Genomic DNA, 11,675 nt, shown 5'->3' on the forward strand with positions numbered 1-11,675 from the left:
TGTTCCATTTGAGACTATATTTACGTACTGTCACATTTGCCAAATAGTTTCTAAAGACAGTTAATTATCTCTTACGAATGGTTATGCAAATCATGTTGACACTTATATCATTCTACCATTGCTGCGCTATTCCGGTCTGAAGACTTATTATGTGAGTTGGATAATGTCAACAAACAACTCGTAACAAGAACTCTACATTGTATAACATACTTACCTCCATATCCGTCTGCATTTCACACCATATATTTGAGTTTTAGGAACTATGTACTTGCAAAGTGTCTTTACTAAGCTCAATACATCAGACGTACTACACGACTGATCACATATTTAATGTACACAACTGACAGTATCATAAATTGAACTGTAACATGTGGTGCCGGCGACATAAAACAAGAGGATTAATGTTACAATGAATTTTTAAATAAAAATAGTCACGCCGACCCATTTATTGCTATGTATGTCTCATTTCACTGATCATATTTGCACTTAAATGAAGTGATATACATCTAATGTAACATGCTTTGACAAATCAACGCCATATCAACCAAGCTGAGATGATTAATGTTACAATGAATTTCTTAATAACAAAAGTTACAAATGATAGATTTATTTCTATGTACAAGTTACATTTCACTGATCATATTTGCACTTAAATGGAGTACTGTACAAACACAAACACGTTTACCACAAACATTTCCTATACTCTCTCAAAAAAGAAACGCACAAGTCATTTATGAAATTTCAAATAGTTGTCCAAACGACTGTTTGTTCGTTGTAATTTTTTATTTGTAATTTAAATAATGGTGTTATGTCTACATGGAAAGAATGCACAGATGCCGTTATGTCGCATCACTTTAAACAGGAACACTGACACGTCTGGAGGATGGGCGTAAGTGTGGATCTGCCGTTGCATGTTACCTCAATGTTTACCACAGTACCACCAGTTGCTTTAGGCACCAATATCAACAAACCAGTTTTACTCAAGATCGTACTCAAAGTAGCAGACCTCGGATTACCATTGCAGATGTGACAGATACATCCGGGTACTTCATTTAAGGAACTGAACTGTTACAGCAACAACAACTGTCACTGAAAATGCAGTGTCTGGTTTCAGGATTGTGTCAGTACAAACCATTTGTGATGCTTGAATTCGAGTTTTCTTCTTGATCGATTACGAGAGCATGGAATTCGAGACAAAAGACTCTTGTCTGGCCCTGTGTTTGAACGACGGCAACGGTCCAGTGATGCAGTAAACGTTCGATCCTGGTACCTTCAAAACTGGCTCAGTGTGTGTTCAGTGACAGATCACGGTTTCTGGCGCAGCGCTTTGAAGAGTACGTGACTGTCGACATCGAAGACACGTCTATTGACGTATATCGAGACCTTGCGAAGCAGGGTTTGGGACTCATGGTGGGCACAGCAGTTATTGACGACATGCGCAACTGGAAAAAGCCGCTTCTAGTAAACTCAGAAAAAAGCAAGGGCTCAAATGTTTGATTCAAACGCCCTAATACAAAAGCCGAGTGCATGTGGAAGGTAAGTTTTTTGCTGTTTTAAACAATGTGTCATTTCACTCAAATTCAACAAGTATTGAATCAGTTGCTTTACTGCAAGTTCTAAGTGTCCAGAAATCACATAAATGTTGCATTTACCATAGCGTATAACGAACCTCACGAGGTTTACCTTCATATATGAGTGAGTGAGTGAGTTAGAATTTATCGTCACATCGGCAATATTGCAACCATATCGTGACAAGAATAATTTAATTTAATTCATATTAGTTTTAAAATCAATAAATTGAAAACGTAAAAACCTGTCATTGAAGGACAGTAAAAATGCTTGGCTATCACAAATATAAACATAAAACTAGCATTGAAAGCTAAAATATTGTAATTAAAGAGGACAATACGATACAAAACACGGGCTAGAGACCGCCAACAACCGAAGGTAGATCACCATAAAAGGGTCCATGGGGACCTTTGCTACCTGCATGGGCCCTAGCTGGATTTACACCATCCCTTCAGTCACTGGTGGATATACTTAAAATTAGCCATTATTACGTTTATATATGATTGTTCCCATACCGTTTGTTGCTAGTATATATAGTTTTTATACATAATCGCGATTTGAATATATGATCGTTTGTTAAACAACTTTTATCCTAAGATGAATAAAATTCTGAAATTTATACGTTCAGCTGGCACGGTAAACCTAAGAGTGTTCGCTTAATCTTAATCTTAATTAATCTTAATTTCACTTTATTTGATTTACCCTTTTGTTTAAAGTGAAATTCATCGGTGCATTGTTACTGCAAACAGACTGTCACATAATAGAGTAAAATCAAACCCCAAATTTAAAAGTTAATGTAACGTATTAACCAGATCTATCTTATTTACAATAACTCATTTAGACTTGACCAAACACCTGCATTTTCACATCACCAAACACCCTCATGCTTTATTCCCTACACGCTCAAACACGCACGTCATACCTCACTCTTCAAATATACTCACATACATTCATATCAACACTCACATCAACTCTCACAATATCACAACACTACAAATGTCTCTTAAAGAAATACACAACACAGCATATGATTCATATTTATTATAACTTTTACGGGCGACACCATATTTGTTTACACTCATGAGAGGCCAACTAGACCTATTTGTTTACTTATTTGTGTTTGTTTTTATTGTATTTATTTGATTGTTTTATTTTCCTTTTTATTACAGAAACTTGAGTTATCATAGAATTGAAAATAATGCTAGTAACCACACTAAATGAAATAAATTTTATCTAATTCCATAGAAGTGTTTTCGTTTTACATGCTCTCAGGTGTGAAAACTTGAATGAAAATCATGAATGGAATGAGTGATGAAAGTAGTACCAGTAATGTCAAAGTTCACGTATCAGCCAATCAAATCACTCGAAGGTGTTATGACACGCCTTTACGAAATACCACGTGGGTAATAACTTCTTTTACCCGTCAGTTTAGGTTATATCACCATTCCTAAACACACGACGGGCAGGGTGGTGTTGTTGGGAGGCATGTATGCAGTGAAGGGAAGTCTGGCTGATGGGGGTCAGTTGGTGTCAAGGGTTCTTGGAGTCTGATATTGACGTTTTCCAAGTTGTTAGTGAGGGCTATGATGTTTTCGCTCTGGATACTGTGACTTGTCACGGATATGGATTTAGAGATGACTGACAGAGCTGTTTTGACGGTATTTAATTCGAGTGCAGAGGATCTGCTAATTCACTAATATAGTATACTGTTCCTAGTAGTTGCTGCTGGTAGTGGCAGGTTGAATCTACACTAACGTTAATATAAAAACTGTTTATCCACATATCTTGTCACTGCGTAACGTCATTAGTGGATGCATTGTGAATTATTGCCAGCAGTCGAATGGATGGTCCTTTGTTTGCAGTGGATCTGAAGCTCCTCCTTTAGATTGATTTTGAAGCTGGAAAACTAAATGAAAGTCACTAAAAGGGAACAAGAAGTTATTCATTTAGAGATCCTTACTTAATTTACTGAAGCGTACCTGTTCCTATTTGGGTTGTTGAATATGTTTTTCTGTAGCTCAATATATCTGAGATCTGCACGATCTCAACAGAACTTAAATTTAAAATGTTAATCATATATACGTATGATTGCACGATGCCATTTAGAAAGTGGTCAATTGCAACGTAAGTCATATTTGTCTTACAACACGTTACGCTGTGTAGACTACCAGCTGTCCGACTTTCATTTGTGGAAGTCGCTTTGGCTGAGTTGGCTAGGCGACTGACTTTGTGTGCTGGCGATTAGGTGCCTGACTCTGAGGGTGCGGGTTCCAATCCCGGATGGGACTCAACCGAAAACAGTACTAGAATTTGTACTTTACTAAGAAAGTGAAATCCCAAATATGACATATGTTGCGTATATATGTAGTTACTGAACACGGTACCGGTACCAGATCAGATCGGTATGAGATAAACAATAAACTACACGCTCAGGTTGAACTCATTTCACAAACTACTTTTTTTACGCTGAGAATCCGTGCTGGGTGTTTATTATTATTATTATTTATTATTATTTTTTAATCAGAAATCCACGTGAAGCTTGTTTCCAGCGTCACGGAGTACAAGGGATGTAAAAGGTTGTAACATGTAATATAATGATATTAGTTCAGGGTTTCTACAATGTAACTTGTTGCATGACAAAATTGTTAAGACTTTTGAATCATGTTACAGAATGATACGCACGCACATTCTGAAGCATGATGCAAAAAGTTTGAAAAGAAGAAAATACCAAATATATAGATTTGAAATCACTACTATTTACCCACCTTTACGAAATGCATGAGATGTTCACTTTTATACATTTACTACACACGCCCGCACACACATACGCGCGCGCGCACTGAGTTATTTTCGTAATAAGATTGTATGGACAATTTCCGTATACCATGCTTTTTGCGTAATGTCTAAACTTTGACAGTTTCTGCTGAATTCTTAAGAAACAACTGTTCATATTTCCGTAACTGTTCATGACTTTCATGCATGCTCTGGAACAAAACATGACTCTGCAGACCCGCATGACAAAAATATTTGGTTAATCTAGATTGCTGCAGTTTCATGAATGTAAAAAAGGAGTTTTGTCTCAGATATATTTATCGTATGTTTTTAAGAATAATAACTGTTTCTCAGACTCATTATCAGGACAGACACTAGCCTTGCTAGAGTAGCAGTGTTATGGATGTTTAGCAATCGTTTAGCAATCACAGCAAAAATAACATTGATAGTTTCCTGAGAAACCCAATGGATACTGGGTAATGTACGTTTCCGTTAGCTTTCTGTATATGGAAACACACAATTAGAGTTTCCGCATAGTTTTCAAAACTGAAACTAACAGGTCTTGGTTTATGTCATGTTTCTACGACTGAAACTGTCTTGAGGAGTTACCACTTGGTTTCATTTCGTTGAAACATTCCTAGTAAGAATAACTTAGTTTCCGCAGTTGCGGAAACCTTGCGGATACTGGGTAATGTAGGTTTCCGCTAGGTTTCTGTACCCGGAAACTGACAAAAAACATTATTTCAGCGTACATGAACTGACAAGCTTAGCTTGGTGCTGTTCCATTTGAGACTATATTTACGTACTGTCACATTTGCCAAATAGTTTCTAAAGACAGTTAATTATCTCTTACGAATGGTTATGCAAATCATGTTGACACTTATATCATTCTACCATTGCTGCGCTATTCCGGTCTGAAGACTTATTATGTGAGTTGGATAATGTCAACAAACAACTCGTAACAAGAACTCTACATTGTATAACATACTTACCTCCATATCCGTCTGCATTTCACACCATATATTTGAGTTTTAGGAACTATGTACTTGCAAAGTGTCTTTACTAAGCTCAATACATCAGACGTACTACACGACTGATCACATATTTAATGTACACAACTGACAGTATCATAAATTGAACTGTAACATGTGGTGCCGGCGACATAAAACAAGAGGATTAATGTTACAATGAATTTTTAAATAAAAATAGTCACGCCGACCCATTTATTGCTATGTATGTCTCATTTCACTGATCATATTTGCACTTAAATGAAGTGATATACATCTAATGTAACATGCTTTGACAAATCAACGCCATATCAACCAAGCTGAGATGATTAATGTTACAATGAATTTCTTAATAACAAAAGTTACAAATGATAGATTTATTTCTATGTACAAGTTACATTTCACTGATCATATTTGCACTTAAATGGAGTACTGTACAAACACAAACACGTTTACCACAAACATTTCCTATACTCTCTCAAAAAAGAAACGCACAAGTCATTTATGAAATTTCAAATAGTTGTCCAAACGACTGTTTGTTCGTTGTAATTTTTTATTTGTAATTTAAATAATGGTGTTATGTCTACATGGAAAGAATGCACAGATGCCGTTATGTCGCATCACTTTAAACAGGAACACTGACACGTCTGGAGGATGGGCGTAAGTGTGGATCTGCCGTTGCATGTTACCTCAATGTTTACCACAGTACCACCAGTTGCTTTAGGCACCAATATCAACAAACCAGTTTTACTCAAGATCGTACTCAAAGTAGCAGACCTCGGATTACCATTGCAGATGTGACAGATACATCCGGGTACTTCATTTAAGGAACTGAACTGTTACAGCAACAACAACTGTCACTGAAAATGCAGTGTCTGGTTTCAGGATTGTGTCAGTACAAACCATTTGTGATGCTTGAATTCGAGTTTTCTTCTTGATCGATTACGAGAGCATGGAATTCGAGACAAAAGACTCTTGTCTGGCCCTGTGTTTGAACGACGGCAACGGTCCAGTGATGCAGTAAACGTTCGATCCTGGTACCTTCAAAACTGGCTCAGTGTGTGTTCAGTGACAGATCACGGTTTCTGGCGCAGCGCTTTGAAGAGTACGTGACTGTCGACATCGAAGACACGTCTATTGACGTATATCGAGACCTTGCGAAGCAGGGTTTGGGACTCATGGTGGGCACAGCAGTTATTGACGACATGCGCAACTGGAAACAGCCGCTTCTAGTAAACTCAGAAAAAAGCAAGGGCTCAAATGTTTGATTCAAACGCCCTAATACAAAAGCCGAGTGCATGTGGAAGGTAAGTTTTTTGCTGTTTTAAACAATGTGTCATTTCACTCAAATTCAACAAGTATTGAATCAGTTGCTTTACTGCAAGTTCTAAGTGTCCAGAAATCACATAAATGTTGCATTTACCATAGCGTATAACGAACCTCACGAGGTTTACCTTCATATATGAGTGAGTGAGTGAGTTAGAATTTATCGTCACATCGGCAATATTGCAACCATATCGTGACAAGAATAATTTAATTTAATTCATATTAGTTTTAAAATCAATAAATTGAAAACGTAAAAACCTGTCATTGAAGGACAGTAAAAATGCTTGGCTATCACAAATATAAACATAAAACTAGCATTGAAAGCTAAAATATTGTAATTAAAGAGGACAATACGATACAAAACACGGGCTAGAGACCGCCAACAACCGAAGGTAGATCACCATAAAAGGGTCCATGGGGACCTTTGCTACCTGCATGGGCCCTAGCTGGATTTACACCATCCCTTCAGTCACTGGTGGATATACTTAAAATTAGCCATTATTACGTTTATATATGATTGTTCCCATACCGTTTGTTGCTAGTATATATAGTTTTTATACATAATCGCGATTTGAATATATGATCGTTTGTTAAACAACTTTTATCCTAAGATGAATAAAATTCTGAAATTTATACGTTCAGCTGGCACGGTAAACCTAAGAGTGTTCGCTTAATCTTAATCTTAATTAATCTTAATTTCACTTTATTTGATTTACCCTTTTGTTTAAAGTGAAATTCATCGGTGCATTGTTACTGCAAACAGACTGTCACATAATAGAGTAAAATCAAACCCCAAATTTAAAGGTTAATGTAACGTATTAACCAGATCTATCTTATTTACAATAACTCATTTAGACTTGACCAAACACCTGCATTTTCACATCACCAAACACCCTCATGCTTTATTCCCTACACGCTCAAACACGCACGTCATACCTCACTCTTCAAATATACTCACATACATTCATATCAACACTCACATCAACTCTCACAATATCACAACACTACAAATGTCTCTTAAAGAAATACACAACACAGCATATGATTATATTCTTTACACTGAAGATGGAACAAACAAAAAATTAATTGAAAGCACAAATCAATAACTATTATTGTACACTGTTCAAACCACAGTCACTGTGTTGAGTATCCCATCACAAGGGATCAGTATTTCAATTTGAACTATGAAGGATCTTTATAGCAATATTAGTCCTCGTTTAATTATTACATTTTAAAGGAATTACATTTGCTAAATGAATTGTAAATAGATAAATATTATATAACTGGAAGATTAAATTAGTAAGTCAAATCGTTAGTGGCTGTACCCTCAATGGGGGTTGAAGTACTCCTGAGAGGGAACTCACCTCCCCAAACATTTCATGTAAATTTAAGTTTTACAAGTTTTTAATCGTAGAATAAGTGTTCTTTATGGCTAGATTTCCCAAATTGCTAACAGCTGGAGGGATGATGTAAATCCAGCTAGGGACCATGCAGGAAGCAAATGTGCTGTACGTCCCAATGGTCCCTAGTATGTGATCTACGTTCAGTTGTTGGGAACCTATAGCTCATTTATATATCGTTTTGTCCCCTATAGATACATTGTTTTAGGTCTAATCACTAGTTTTACATTCTACTCTGTGACATTCTAATTAGTTTCAATGTCCTTCGTTGACAGGTTTTTACAGTGTATGTGCTATTAATTCATCTGTATTTTCATATTTAATCGTTCTCGTCACAATATGGCTGACATGTTGCCGACGTGACGTTAAATATTAACTCACTCACTCACTCAAATCATGTTGCTGTCACCATATGTGGGGTTCCAGACAATTTAGTATTTTAGTGGTATATTAAGGGTCCTCCCCCTGCATGTAAGTATTCAAAAACTTTTGCGGCATATCACTGTGATCCCCTATGATCAGTCGGTGCAGACTTACTGGCTGGGCACAGCACGTTCCCCAGACACACACAGGTCCGTTCAAATGCACAGGCGGCATGTCATAGTCGATCCCTCACTATTGGCGGGACAGCCTTACTGGGTGTAACAACCACCCCGGACACTGAATTTAAAAAGCACATCATGTATATGGTGTCCTTACGCATACACAGTATATGGGTTTCACACACAAGATGTGTTTACATGGCTGTTGTACCACACTATCACTATACATTACACAAATAAATACTGTCTGAATATTAGTATTAATATGGTGGAAATGCACAATATTTTATAAAGATTCTATGACAGAATATTTTATTTAAATATCGAAAGGCTACACGTTCCACATCTTCAGTCTGCCAAGGGTCACACTGATAACGAAAATCCAAGACCAATATCTTGTAAGTGTCAACAGATAGAGATAGGCTAATCCAATTTATCGTGTACTTCACTCGTGGTCACACCGATAACGAATGTCCAAAACCAATATCTTGTATGTGTCAGCAGATGCATCGTGTCTTTCGCTTGTCAACGCCGTTGTCGTCAAATACGTTATGAAAATCTTTATGTAATTCTGACAGATAGAGTAACTTAACTTCGCAGTAGGCACGTTATCGGTAATCGAATTAGGCAATAGGATTTAGATACAACAACTTATCAGCAATATTATCAGTAAACCCGATTAGCTATGACAACTGGAAAAGGGTATAACACAGGGACGATCACAATCACAAATCATCCTGTGACTGTGGCATAATAAACTCCTTGTTTATTTACTCGGGTAAGACCCTTTACTTTCTTCTACCTTGGCAAATCGTTACCATTACTGTTCAATGTTTTCTGCAATGCATTTTTGCTATCATGACCACATGTTAAGATCCTTGGCAAGGTCGTAATGTTTAGGTGGAACGTGGTCGTTGATATATTTTAGACTGTATTACTCTCTGTTGCTCTGTTCAGGAGCGGTACCCTAGGTACCCTAGTGGTTAGAGCGTTTGCTCGTCATGCTGAAGGTCCGGGTTCGATTCCCCACATGGGCACAGTGTGTTAAGCCCATTTCTGGTGTCCTAAGCTATTGCTGAAAAATTGTTAAAAGCACTGTAAAACCCAAATCGCTCCCTGTATTGCTGTTCATGTTTTGTCTGTTTGATAATAGTGGTTTCGTGGCTGTCGTGGAGCGTGTCTTGTAATGTTTTAATTATTGTATTATGAGTAAATACTTTCCAGTGTTGAATGATCCTGGTATAATGTATAGAGTGTGTTCGACACTGTGTATTTCATTATGTACTGTGTAATGTTGTTTTGGAGATGCTAGTATTGTAAGATTTATGAACGAATTTGGGTTGATGTTATGTGTTAGAAAATGTATCTTGATTTATATAGTATGTGTCGTGTTCATCGACGTATGATGATTATGTACATTGTATATCGGCCTATAATGATAATGTATTTTGACACCTGATTACCGTGTCAATATGATCCAATAATTATTTGTACCCTATACTATTGTGACTAATTATGTAAAGATCACCCTGTGACTGTGGCATAATAAACTCCTTGTTTATTCACTCAGGTTCTCGTGTTGTGTGTGGGTTGGTATAGTTACACCGCCTAGCTGCCAAGCGAGCTGATTCCCCAAACTCGCGAGTTAACATTAGTATTAACCCAGTGTACTAGCTAGCTTAGGGATATTCCCAAAGGCTTTCATTACAAATCACAATTCTATCATTATCCCTAACTTACCTATAGCCTTATGTTTATCAAGCATCCGTTTCTGCGTTGTGACACACTTAGAGTAATTACAGAGTGCTGCATATAGGCGATTTCTGTTCATGTGGTTACGAATTTGGGGGCCTGGCCCAGGCTGACAACGAATTCTTTGTCTGGTTATGCAATATATCCAATGCTGATTTCGTGTTGTTGACGTGGAGCGCATTAAACACTGGTTACGATCAACAGTTGTGTACACACGCCAATAACCTTCGGGTAGTCATCTGATATATGTACTGAGAGAATGCAACGTTTAACAGGGGCCCTAGAGTCTGATATTGTGTCAAACATTGTGAATAGGGATGACGGTGACCTACATCAGACACTGCATGAAATGTGCGTCTGACACTTATTTTTCATTCAAAATCAATGTATACATGTATGTATGTGTGTGTGTGTGCATGTATGTATGTGTGCATGTGTGTGCGCGAGCATCATGCGTGCTTGTGTGTACATACATACATACATACATACATACATACATACATACATACATACATACATACATACATACATACATACATACATACATACATACATACATACATGATTAGAATGTTGTCTCATTTAATGTTAAGCTGTTGTTGATTATTATTCTGCGATGAATGTTTGGGTTACACTGTATAGCTTACCTAGATAACATTATGAGTTAAACCGGAGGTATTATACATATTATGTCTTCATTGTTCTGATCAATGTTATATTTTAATTAATGTCTTTTGACAGGTGACATGATATATGAAGCACATAACGTATAAGGTGTATATCTGTGTTGTTGAGCGGTATGTTTGGGTGCATCCCCGACAAAATACTGCCATTGAAACACCATCTTGATGTGATGCTTCCAATGTCATACAGTTCCATATCTAGACTAATGTTGACCACGACTTGCTTAGGTGGATCATTTAAATGACTGAACTCTCTCGGTGCAACTTTTCCAAGACGTTGGAATGCAACGTTATGTAACTCTTGAACTACACGCTCATATGAAGTCATAGAATGTGCTGTATGTAAATGTTACATACAATAGCACCCTTGTACCTAATATAAAGGTAAATATTAAATATACCTTTTAACATATAAAGGCGTGTTACTGTGTATTTTTGAAAGACAAGTTAAGTAGGGTGCACATTTACACATTACACTGGGGAGGCTGCAATAAGTATCCCTGGCGAGAGCTAGGTACGTGACAATACGTGCACTTATGTGGCAAACTGGCGAGAAGTCCTATGAGATTGTCTGGCAAGTATAGTGAGGTACAGCGACACTGAGAGGACTTTTGTGACACGTGA

This window comes from Haliotis asinina, chromosome 15 (genome assembly GCF_037392515.1).
Source record: "Haliotis asinina isolate JCU_RB_2024 chromosome 15, JCU_Hal_asi_v2, whole genome shotgun sequence".
Classification (NCBI taxonomy): domain Eukaryota; kingdom Metazoa; phylum Mollusca; class Gastropoda; order Lepetellida; family Haliotidae; genus Haliotis; species Haliotis asinina.